A 13,306-nucleotide genomic window follows, 5' to 3' on the forward strand; every position below is an offset into this window, starting at 1 on the left:
GAGAGCAAACTGGGGTTCAGAATCTTGTTCAGGGATACTTTGGCATGCAGACTGAGCAACTAGGGATCCAACTACCAACCTTTCAATTAGTGGATGACCTTCTTTGTCGCCTGAGCTACTGTCACCCAAAGGTGCAAGGGAATCCTGCAATAACTTTTTAAATTAAAACCTGTTTTCACCGTAATGAATGGGGGTCTACAAGATGTTGTATGTCTATTCATAAAAGTCAAATAAGCAGCTGCAAACAGGTAAACAGCATTAAATTATTTCTATGTTTGAATGGGTGTATTGCAGTAAATGGAGATTTGTGTTACCGGCATTTGCTAAATAATCTAATTCAAGTCAACAAGCTATGTAGCAGGTACACTATTTATCTAACAGTAAACAAACTTTTAAAGCAGCCCTAAGCTTTATGTGAATCTGTATGAGAGCACGGTTTCCCTCTGACAGCCAGTAAATAACCATCCAGTAAAACAGACACTAAACAAACACTCCTGAAACCAGTTTGACATCTCAGGCACCCTCAGTGTGAGAGACTCGAATAGATAGAAAAACACTGAGTTGGTCTGATGTTCAGGAATTTTTAAGGTAACATCTTGACCTGTGTCGCCACACATCACAGTGTGAAACACCTGTCTGGGAAGTAGAAGCCAATGAAGCAAAACGTCAATTTTTTTTTAAACGCTTGAAGTAACATTTACCTTGGCAGCGAATGAGACGAGGCAGTAGCGTGTGATTAAAGGAGATGTTTTTATTCAAGGCTTTCACGGGAAGCTAATTAACCGAGGTATGCAGTCGTGTGCCAGGCTAATAGGGGGAAGCTGCCGTTCCTGCAGGGAAGCAGTGGCCTCAGAAAGCTAAAGAAGACGTGTTTACATTCACAGCCTCCTCTGTGTGAGCCGCAAGATGTTCAATTCAAACTATTCACGACATGATTTTTTTTTTCCCCCCAAGTGAAAAACGAAGAAAAGCTTGGATGTGGTCAAGCTCACTTTTACTGCAAGATGAGAAAATTTGGCAGAAGAGAGCTCGAATTATTTCTCCTTTTAAACATGGTGATAAAGGTTACTTTGAAATGTAGTATAAGCACCCAAACAGGAACTAGTGCAAAGTTACCCTTTTAATACATGGTCAGATAATTCCTGCTGAGCAAAACTGCTGGGTTTAGTTTGGCAATATCAAACTAAAAGCATCTTGTTGTCAGGGGGACTTAAGATATTCTCTCTTCACTGTACACTATATATTAAAGATAGATATGGGCAGTGTTGGGAAGGTTACTTTTAAAATGTATTCCATTACAGATTACAGAATACATGCCCCAAAATGTATTCTGTAACGTATTCCGTTACGTTACTCACATACTTTGGATTACTTAATATATTATCATGCTGTTTACAACTACATGAATGTACTATTGCTGTGATTTATTACTGTTACTGAAGGTCCGCGGCTCCGAACCGTAGTAAAGGGACCTCTGACTAATACGGTGGGTTCTGTGTCGGGCTCGTAGCCGAAAACTAGCTTTAATAGCTTAATAGCTTACTTACAACTGGGCTCGTCAGGCACTCTTCTTGGCTGCAGTGGTTATTATTATATTTATATGCTTCCAGCTCCCGTTTTTGCTTGATGACAGCTCGTACTTTTCCTTTTTCTCCCTCCCTCGCTCACAGACACATAACGTGTATGGCAGTCCATTCTCCCTGCAGCACGGACTACACTGCCTATGATGCTACATTCTTTAGAGCTATACCTGTAGCATTCTGCCTATTAGCTTAGCACAACAACAACAGGCGCTCTCTCACCCAGGAAACACGCAGAGAGAGAGCGTCACCCTGTAACCATGGCAACCGTAACGCTGCCACCTGGAACAACAGAACGTAGCTGTCAAACAAAACCCAAACAGTCCTGACCCGCCACAATATGAAACAGGGAAGTACCGCCGTGTAATCCATTTATTTCAACAAAGTAACTGTATTCTAAATACCACCTTTTTAAACGGTAACTGTAACGGAATACAGTTACTCATATTTTGTATTTTAAATACGTAACGGCGGTACATGTATTCCGTTACTCCCCAACACTGGATATGGGTCTCCCAAAGTAAAGCTACTGTAAATGTGCCTTAAGCCTGCATTCTTCTATTGTCCATCAGGGGGCAGCTCCTGAAGTGCGACAGTATAGAAGTCTACTTCTCCTTTGATCTCTGACCTTATTGGACACTTTCTCCAAATTAAACTGATTGTATCCATCACTAGTTTAAGATAATTAATACTATATTATGTTAATTTTTAAAATATTGATCCCATTTAGAGTATAACAGGGTAGAATTTAGAGCACTGTTACTTTGTGATTGACAAATTGTTATTGCATGCATTTGCAGTGTCCTTGGTCTCTTATGCGAGACCACCACTTGGTTTCAAAAACACAAGAGGGTTGTCAGCCAAAATGCTGAATTTGAGTTTACAAACGTAATCGGTGATGTCACTTTGAGGGTCTGCGGTGTTCACAGAGGGAACATGGCTGTCTCAAGTCAATAGGAATGGCTTTACCCATCACATCTGGTAGACTTGAAGGACAAACTGAACTGAACATTCTTGTACATTTCCACTCACTGCACCACCGTGGTGTCAGTGAACAACACTGGACTGGTACTTTTACCACCAATCACACACACATAAACACATGTGCTTTCACTCTGTCTCTTTAAGCACTTTGTCTGGCATTCAATAGAAACTGAGAGAAATGAGTGGGGAGCCCCGACCTTTCTATTGGTTGATGACCCGCTCTATACCTCCTCAGCCACAGTTAATATTCAATCAGGTTCTTTTTACAAGGACAAAATCATAAAAATGTGACCCCAAAAAAGCACAGACTTAGATTTTAGTTGCTGCAATGTGGCAGTATGTACAGGTGTGTACAGGTGCCTTGGCCACTGCTCTCTGTGCAGTATTCTTTATAAAAAACTGAACTGTTTACAATAGCCAGATAACCTGCCTTTTCATAGGTAATATATTTGTGTCTCATTTGTTTAGTTGGCAGAGAAAAGAAATGTAAAATTACTTTTGTAGTGGACTTCTTTGGCTCCTCCCTTCACAGGAGCACTACATCCTTCCATCTTCTCTGTGGTCTTACTCTTCTCCTCCTGTCTCTCTTATATGCTGTTTTTTAAATATTATTTTTTTGGGGTTTTCATATTTTTTACTGGATAGCAAGTAGAGATGGACAGGAAATTGGGGTGAAGACATGCAGGTCAGACTCGAACCCAGGCTTTTGCATTCTAGCCATGTGGTATGTGGTTGCCCGCTCACACACTGAGCTTACCCACCACTCTGATATACTCATTATTAATCTTTTCTTTGATCAGTCCCAATGAAAATCTTAACATCTTTAACCCTCTTAAAATCTCCACCTACTCCACCCTGCTTGCACTCTCTCCTTCACCTCTCTTGTGTACAGTCTGTTGCTTTGGATGGTTCCAGGTAGTTAATCTCATCCACCATCAATCCCTCTGCTTCTTGCAGCTTCACTGTTACACCTGTATCCCTCTCACACATACACATGTATTCTGTCTCGCTTCTACTGACTTTCATACCTCCACCTCCCCACCTGCTCCCGTAAACTCACTACAGATCAAAATGTCGTCTGTGAACATCAGTAGTAGAGTTTTGTAGTGGAATAGAGACTATGACATGAAAAAGTCAATATAGTGTTAATGGGTAAATTAGGTTTTAGGGGTGTTTGTAGGTACGTTTTAAAGCTCACAAATCTGCACCTGACGTAGGATTGTTATGCACCTAAATCTGATAAAGAAGTGACCAAGTGGGTTTTTTGTATTTTGTTTTCTTTTAAGTGAACAATTCTTTTCATCTCAGATCTTTAACAAATTTTCGAATCACTCTGAAGGAGCTGCCTCTGCTGTAGTTATAGCACAGTGTGTGGCCGGGCTGATGCCATATTTAGAAAACTATCATCTGTTCAGGCTGGTCCATCTTTAGGGCCACAGAGACTCACAGAGAATTCACAGGTTTTTTTAGCTGCTGCTGGCATTTCTTGGTCTGAAAAGTTAATTCTGATCAGTAGTGATGGTTTCATGATGGTGTAAAACTTCCTGGCAGGACTGAAGTCAGGTTGCCAAAATACCACCTGGTTTCATCAACCCTCATAGCTCGGCATGAGGTCCACAGGATGAAGGGCTCAGTGAGAACCCAGAGAGTCAGAGATTATTTCTAAGTTTAGAAACCCGCTCGACCTCCAGCTGAGAGGTCACAGAAACAGAACAGATGCTGTACTGGACCCACATGTTAGTTGTGTTTAGGTGAAGACCATCTGACTTCCACATCCATGTGTGTGGCAGTAAATCTCGAGCTGTGATGAGCTTCTGTTGTTTGTTGAAAGAGTTATAGCCCAAAATTCTCATCTGTGTCTCTAGTCTAAACAATTTCCAGGATGCAGGATTTAAACAGGCAGTTTCCACTCTCTCTTCCTTTGACAGCTCAGAAACTCATCCGTCCTCCGGTTATATCTGTACAGATGTTCCCAGGCTCTCAGCCTATTACTATAGTTTCCACCTGTGACACTATTTTACAGCTAGGGAAAAAGGCTTTGTCCACAGGAGATGAAAATGATATCTTCCCTTTCCCTTCTACCCAACTTAATGATTTATGAGAAAATTTGACTGAAAAATGCAATCTACCTTTCAACTATGCCTCTTTGGCATCAAATTGTCAGTATATTATACTTAGGTCCATTACCCCAAGTAATATTAAACCCAACTATTTCATGCAGGCTGTGCCTGAAAAAGATTAGGTCTCATGCATGTTTCCAGGCTGAACATTTTCCCCCAGTGCAGCCTTTAAATAGACTCAGTTTCCAGCTTGACAGTTTATCTGCCCACCAACCCCATTGTTAAATCTCCACAAATCATACCAGGCTCCAGATCCATTATTGGTCTCCACTGCTTGTCTCTTCATAGACAGCCTTCAAAGGGTTTCCATCGGTTTTCAACCCTTTCTGTCAGTAATGGACCAGTCCCTTCTCCATTGTTAAATATCTACAGATCACCATCCAATTCATTTAAAATTTCCCCTCTGAGTGTTTTTGCAGACTGACTCCAAACTGTGAAACAAAGGAGCAATTTACTGTTCCAGCAAGTCTTCATTAGCCTGTTTGCTTTGCTGCTGAAACAAAGACACGGCAAATGACATGTTATGCACTTATTCTGCTGTGATCGAGTTTTGCCTTCCTCGTGGAGTGGCTGTGCGTGCAGCGTTGACGCAAAAGTATGTGCACCGTGCTTTCGGAAAGACAATTAAAATGCCCGACATCTTAATTAAGTGCAAAATAATAATAAGGTCTCTCTGGGTTGTTTTCAGCTTTTACGCTCTCGCCATCTCTCTGCAGTCAGCCACCGAGTTCAAAGAAGCAGAAATATGCAGGCAGGAAAATCATTTTGAGATCTTGGCTTCATGTTCGGTTTAGTGGTACATAGATGGTTTGTTTGAAGGCCAAAGCCATGGAACATTCCTCGAATAGTCTGCCAGCTACCACTAATGGAATTTAGTTTAATGGACAGCTGAGTGGAGGTAACTCAACTACAGCCTGAAATGTGGACAAAGTTTGGGAAAAACATACTGGGTTTGCCAGCATATGCGTATAGATGCACAGTTATAAAGTGAGCATAAATCAGAACAAAAGCTAACTCTGACCTTCATGACGGCTGTAATAGCATGCATTAGTTTTAATTAGGTGTATCTAACAAACTGGCAACAGGGTGCAGCAATAAAGTCCACTAAGTACTTCTGCACTGCTTGGATAAATGCATCTACTAAACCTCATGCCCTTTTTTTTTTAAACAAGCAAGAAATGGAAAGTACATAAAAGCAAACTGAAGGCAGACACTTTTAGTTGCATTGTGTGTACTGAAGGTGTTCGTAGTGTATCTGACCTGGTTCGGAACTACAGTGAAACCTCAGGACAGAGTGTTTTGTGCGACTGCTAATTTTGTTTTTTATATTCCTGTTTAACTTTGAAAGTGCTGGGAAGGCCCCACACTGACTGCAGTGGTGCTGAATGCAGACAGTGTCCGCGAAGCTTGGAAAAGGTGAGGAGATGCCCCACGGGACACAGAGGCCTGCTCTGTGTCGTCAGCACCAGCTATGAAGTCATCAACCGTGGTGTGATAGAACACACATATGAGGTGTTTAAGAAAACTGGGAATTATTTCCACTTTCCAGAGGCGGCTAAATGAGGAAAGCGTTGTTCCCAGAACCTGACGTAGGCGTATGAAACTGTAGCGTGGTCAGACACTGAGTCTGTCATCACCGCAGATCCTAAAGTTGGTGAGCTCCCAGCTGACATGCTTCTGCTGCCTTGTGATGTCACACAGTAAGAATGAATGAAGCACGAACGTAATGAGGCTATAACGAGCAAGCGGCGACTAGAGTAAATCTGGACCGTAAGAGGCAGGCCTTGACCTCAAATTACTACGCAGGCCACATGATCTCATGTGATGTCATGGCTAAAGTTTAGTCTAATGGTGAGGCTGGATGTGCAAAGGGTTATTTTTATCTTTATCTACAGTACCTGGCAGTTTTGGTTCACTCTTGTCACTCTAATCAGCATCATAAAATAGCAACTAGCTTCCAAACACAGTGGGAAGTTCGACAGCAAGAGTCAGATATGAGGCAGACATAACTGAAGGTATGCTAGTTTCACTTAAAGCAGGAGTCGGATGTTGATAAAGAAATTAAGTGTCATGTAAACCACATTATTTTGGGCTCTCCAAAATTGCACAACAGAAGATTAGAAAAACGTTGCCTGGTCTGACGAGTTTCAATTTCTTGTGTGACATTTGGATGGTAGGGTCAGAATTTGGTGGGGGTTAGCTGCAGACGGTGGTGTAATACTGTCAGGGATATTTTTTGCACTCTTTAGAGCCATTAATACCAACTGAGCATCATTGAAACACTACAGCCTACCTGAGTGTTCTTGCTGACTGGGCCCATTAGTTTATGACCACGTTGTACATATCCTCTGATGGCTTCTGATGGCAGAATCAAATAGAGAACACTTTGGTGGGACAGGAGTTTCCCATTATGGATGTAAAGTAACTCTGTGGTCCTATCATGTCAACACGGTCCAGAATCTCTGAGGGATGTTTCCAGCACCGAGCTGTGTGGCATGATTTAAAGTTTTTCAGAAGGCAAAGGAGGGTCCAACCTAGGGGTGGGTTTTTATAATCGATTTATCGATTAAAATCGATTCTGGCTTGGATAATGTAAAATCGATTCATTAAAATCCTGAATCGATTTTTTAATATAAATTTATTTTGCCCGAAATGCCAGAATCTCTGGTGAAATCTCACAAAATTTCAACAACCACAAAACAGCTAAGACAGTAAATGAGAGCAGGAACATGGATTCTGCACAAAGACTTAAACACACAGCCCAACCGCGGATCAGAATCAGTGAGATGTCGCCTTTCTCACAGTCGGGGCTGAAAGCCGACAGCGCGCTGATTCTGATCTGTCGGCGGTCAGCGCTTTGTGTTCACGCCCTTTATGCGCTGATTCTAAAGCTGTTAGTTTTATCTCTCTCCAAACAATATTGACCGAACCAGCAGCAAAAGAAGATCCAAACTAGGCTTCACATAAACAACGTCATGAATTCACTCTGACTTTTATTGTTTTGCTTCGACCACGATGCACAGCTCTCTCTCTCATGCTTGCTCTCTTGCGCGCTCTCTCTCCCTCTCTCTCCCTCTCTCTCTCTGTACTGTTTTCTGCATTATTCGCTTGCTTGTTACGCACAAGTCTACCGTTGTTTACAGCGCTGTCGGCCGACGGTTTTTTTTTTCCGTTTTATATACTTCCGAAAATAAAACCTAATTTCTGCCGTTCAATACCGAACAAATTTAAACTTTTTAAAATTATGCAAAATGCAAAACGCTCAGCCTTGTCTCTAATAAAACCGCTGTAACTTCAGAGGTAATGTTCATGTGTTGATTAATGGTTTTCTTTCGTTTTTGATCTACTGCAGAAAATTTTTATAAAATCCCAGAACAGGAAAATCACCTTCATGTTTTTCTGTGTTTTATCTTCAGCTACTTTGACACAAAGGCCTCTGCTGTGATGCTCACACCTTTGATAAAGTCTTGGTGTGTCAGCTTCCTTTTTATAGATACAAAAATATGTAAATGTACTGATCTGAATTATAATATTTCTGACTGTCAAAATTTCCCAGATTCAAATCAAAGTGAATCGAATCGAATTAAATCGAATCGAATTAAATCGAATCGTGGATCGAATCGATTCGGGACCCTGTGAATCGGAATTGAATCGATTCTAGAAATCAGTGACGATACCCAGCCCTAGTCCAACCTAGTTCTAGCAAAGTAGTTGGTGAGCTATTTAACATCTAAAATTCACTCCAACTATAACAATCAAAAGTAAACTAGTGAACTAAGCAACAGATTTTTCCACTGTGTAAAATTGTCAGTTAGCATACAGACATGTTTAATAACAGTGGTGCTAAAAAGTACAAAGCTCTCCAGACTCCCCTGTAACACCACCACAGCTCCATTATGGATTCTAACCAACTCTCCGAGGCAAATATCTCAGTCTATACTTAGCCCTGACATATCTGAGCCTGCCACACACAGAGCCATATGTTTCCTTTGGCCACCACAGCCATCACGTCCACACATCCAGATCTGCAAAACAAGGAGAACGCAGCCAGTCAGCCTGCTGTTATTCAGAACGAAAAAAGATTCCCGAAGCTGACAGGCCAAAGTTAGTGAGCGCTCGCTGTGACAGCATCATAACAACATCCAGAAAGATAAGTTTCCTAACCTAGGCCCAGGGTTACGGTGGCTGTCCGGGACACAGCTGACCTTAAACGAAGCAGCATTCATTCATTGTACTTTTGTTACAACTGCAAACATCTTCAAAACACATTTCTGAAAAGCAGCTTAAAAACTGCCTGTGACGCATGAATCAAAAGACTAAATAAACAGCCTGACAGACTCTAGATTACTCCGCACGTCAGATAACAATGTCAGTCAGAGTGTTGTTTGTGGCAGGAGTCTATTTCTCCATCAAGCTGTTTCCTTCAGATATCCCTGAACTTGAATTTAGGTCCTGAGGCTGTAATGACTGACAACACACACACACACACACACACACACACACACACACACACACACACACACACACACACACACACACACACACACACACACACACACACACACACACACCACTTTCTCTCACAACTGTGGTCCAGGAGTCCCTACTGTACTGAGCCAGAACAGAGAGAGAACATATCCTTATTAGGAAAAGAGCAGACGCCCTTATATGGGGAAACTTCCTCTGTAGTAACAGCCCAGTCTGCTGGCTTTCTCACTCACATTCTTTCAGCTCCAGGTTTCTCTGGGAGTTTTTCATTTCCGATTCGCTGGCTGGAGAAGGAGCAGGGCGGCCTTTCATAAGAGTCTAGCCTGGTGTGTGATCCCCATTTTTTTTTTTTTTTGAAAAAATTTTAAAAAAAAATACACAAACCTCCGTCTAGGCCCTTTCCTGCAATCTCCACTTTGGGGTTTGATGTAATAAAATAAGCCTGGCCAGGGACATGGCACACCTGGCCTTTCAAGTTTCTCATAGACTAAACCTCATTAGGCAGGTGAGAAGTCAGAGAGCACGCAGCCTTTGTTCTTCTCGTATTTGCCTCATGGGTTCTTCGTGGGCCAGGCTGCACTTTCACTGCAGTCAGGATTTGTAATCATCATTTATCCTGACCAAACAGGCAAGACCAAATGCAGTCAAAACTTCTTGTCAGATGTGAAACAAAATCTCCGGCCTTTTCAGAATCCTCTGAAAAATGTTGTCTTTCGGGAAGTAAGAAAAGCCGCCTAAGACTCAAATCAACAAACATCCATTTCGGGAAGTGCCACTTGGGCTGAGAACATTAGTCTTTGTTCCCTTAATACTTGTCCTGCATACCTTGGCTGAGCTGCTTATTCAGCTCAGGTAACTCAGAAAAACTGACCATTAGGATAATGAGCAGGATGTACACCGGATGCATTCTTTTAACTGTTTGATGAATATTGGCCAGGTTGCCATGTAAATTTAGATTTAGCCATGGTGTAAAATCTTTCTATTTTTTTTAAATAACAAAGCAAAAACAGTGACAGTAACTAAATCACTTTTGCCACAATATTAACAGGCTGTGTTTATCACCTGTATAGGTTAGCAAGGTGCATTCAGGGACTCTATGGGCCTGATACCTACTAATTACCACTTACTGGGCCACTCACTCCTAGACATGGATAATATTAAGTCTTAATGTAGTTGATAAGGGTAAAATAAAAAGTGCCATGCAAAAGTCTTTAACCGTCCTTCATTTCTAGATATTTTGCTAGGAAAATCGCAGAAATTCACTGCAACATGCAAACATGAGCAGAGTTTAAAATGTGCTTAAACTTAATACTTGGGATGACCACCTTTATTCATTTACTCAGCCTGAACTCTCTTAGGCAAACCTTCTTTTCAATTCAATTCAATTTTATTTTTATAGCGCCAAATCACAACAAAAGTCACCTCAAGGCGCTTCATAGATACAGAGAAAAACCCAACAATCATATGACCCCCTATGAGCAAGCACTTTGGCGACAGTGGGAAGGAAAAACTCCCTTTTAACAGGAAGAAACCTCCGGCAGAACCAGGCTCAGGGAGGGGCGGCCATCTGCTGCGACCGGTTGGGGTGAGAGAAGGAAGACAGGATAAAAGACATTCTGTGGAAGAGAGACAGAGATTAATAACAGATATGATTCAATGCAGAAAAGTCTATTAATACATAGTGAGTGAGAAAGGTGACTGGAAAGGAAAAACTCAATGCATCATGGGAATCCCCTGGCAGTCTACGTCTATTGCAGTATAACTAAGGGAGGATTCAGGGTCACCTGGTCCAGCCCTAACTATATGCTTTAGCAAAAAGGAAAGTTTTAAGCCTAATCTTAAAAGTAGAGATAGTGTCTGTCTCCCGAATCTAAACTGGAAGCTGGTTCCACAGAAGAGGGGCCTGAAAACTGAAGGCTCTGCCTCCCATTCTACTTTTAAATACTTTTCATGTTTGTATTTCAGTAGTCTTCAGGAGTAGTTCTCCAGGCTTCTTAAAGGACCTTTAAAGCTCTTCTTTGGATGTTGGCTGCCTTTTGTTCTGTTCTCTTTCAAGATGATCCCACCGTGCTTAAGAAATGATGAGGTCTGGACTCCGGGGAGACCAGTCCATCACTGATTGTGTTCCATTGTGTGTTTTTCCATCCAGGTATGCTTTTATTACATTAGCAGTGTGTTTGGGATCACTGTCATGCTGAAAAATGAATCTGTTGACAATCACCTTCCAGATGGTATTGCATGGTGGATCAAAATGCTCTGGGTGAAATGCAATCCCAAATCCTGATAGAGCCTCCACCGTGTTTTACAGATGGCTGTAGACACTCATTGTTGTACTTCTCCTGACCACCTCTGTACATCTTGTTGATTATTTTAATATTTGTTGATTATTTTTACCAAAAGCATGAAAATTAGAGACCTTTTTACACTGATTTTCAGTTTGGTTCTTAGGTAGCTTGACATTTCTCTGTGTATGATTTCCTTCAGAACCACTTCCACTTCCACTGAGAGCATCTCTGAAGAGTTTTAAATGAATCATGAATGAATCACCAGAAGGGCCATATGCATCTCTCTGGTCCTTTTCCTCAAATTTTGTTAAGAACACACTGCACACCATACCAGGATACGCCAAGTTTTCAGCTACTAGAGCTTTGAGAATCACCTTGTTGGCTAAAAATTTTACTATTTCGTGGTTGTCAAACTGTGTTGTGTGTGGAATATTTTGCAGATTCAACAATGTAAGAGATGGGACTGAATGATGCATTTTGAGACATGCATTTTGAAGCTGCTAGTAACGCTGAAGCGCCTTGAGGCGACTTTTGTTGTGATTTGGCGCTATATAAATAAAATTGAATTGAATTGAATTGAACAAAGTGCCTGAAGAGAGAATATAAAATTGGTTGTCTGTTATGTGTAGACACAACACTGGTTCAGCTATTGAGTTTGGTGCCCTTGTTGTGCTTGTGTATTTTTTCCTCATTAAACAGTCAAGTACAAAGAATGGATTGATAATAGTGAAAAAGCACCCAATCTCCAAAGAACCTTTGAAAGCCTGAAAACCTGTTGTGAAGACTATGCATCCACTATCTTTACTGGCCAATGAAGCAAAGCAAAGTACAGAAATGTCCACCAGCCTGTTGCAGGGCTAACATAGAGATAAGCAATGATTCACATTCACAGCCAATTTAAAAATCCTAATTAACCTAACCTCATGCACTTCTTTGGGAAGAAGATGACAGAAAACCTGCAGATCCTGCAGAAAACCCACACAGACACAGGGAGAACATGCATATATGCAACTGCACACAAAAAGGCCCTGTCCTGTATTGACATTCAGGACCTTCCTGATGTGAGGTGCTCACCACCCCTCCACCATGCTGAACTGCTCTTGGTGTCAGCCTCATGTGGTTGTATGTGGAACTGCAGGTTCTGTCACTGACAGTTGCCATTATTAGCACAAACGGCAAATTTTCAATAATAATAAGCCGGTAATACTTTTAAAAAATCACAACTTTTACTCATAATCAGTTATTTCTGTACTTTGGAACTGGCACTGTTACTCAAGCAAAGAAACCTCTCTGAGTTGCTCCGCATTCGGACGAGTCTCTATCTGCAGAACAAATTCACTGAGAGAGTCTGGAAGGAATCAGGTCGGGTATATCACCTACAGCACATGAGGAGGGATTCAGAAACAAAACGCTTCATTCACGGTAATGAGTTCTTAATGATAATGTGTTTAAAAGAGTAGCTAATAATCAAATCTGCAGTCCAGCCACTGATGTCAGTGCACAAGAATGCCGCTGCAGTGTCTCAGAAATAACCACATGGGCATAGAAGACAAAGTCTCTAGACAACAGCTGCCAGGTCTCTGTGCTGGAACAAGCACCTTGACAAATAACCAGCTCAAGTTATTGACTCAAATTAATTTCCTTTCACTAAAGGCTTGCTGTTAACGTACTAAAGTACATGCTGTCATGTGCCTTTGAAGCCAGAGCTGAGGAATGCTGTTGTGGGCTTAAAGTTTTAACCACATATTAACTTGGAGTTTGTTTAATTATTGTATGTTTCTGCTTATGAGCTTCTACCTGTTTTATTTCCACTGTCCTTCCTCCTCATCAAGTTATTCGGGGCTTCACT

The sequence above is a fragment of the Neolamprologus multifasciatus genome, chromosome 15 (genome assembly GCF_963576455.1).
Source record: "Neolamprologus multifasciatus chromosome 15, fNeoMul1.2, whole genome shotgun sequence".
Lineage (NCBI taxonomy): Eukaryota > Metazoa > Chordata > Actinopteri > Cichliformes > Cichlidae > Neolamprologus > Neolamprologus multifasciatus.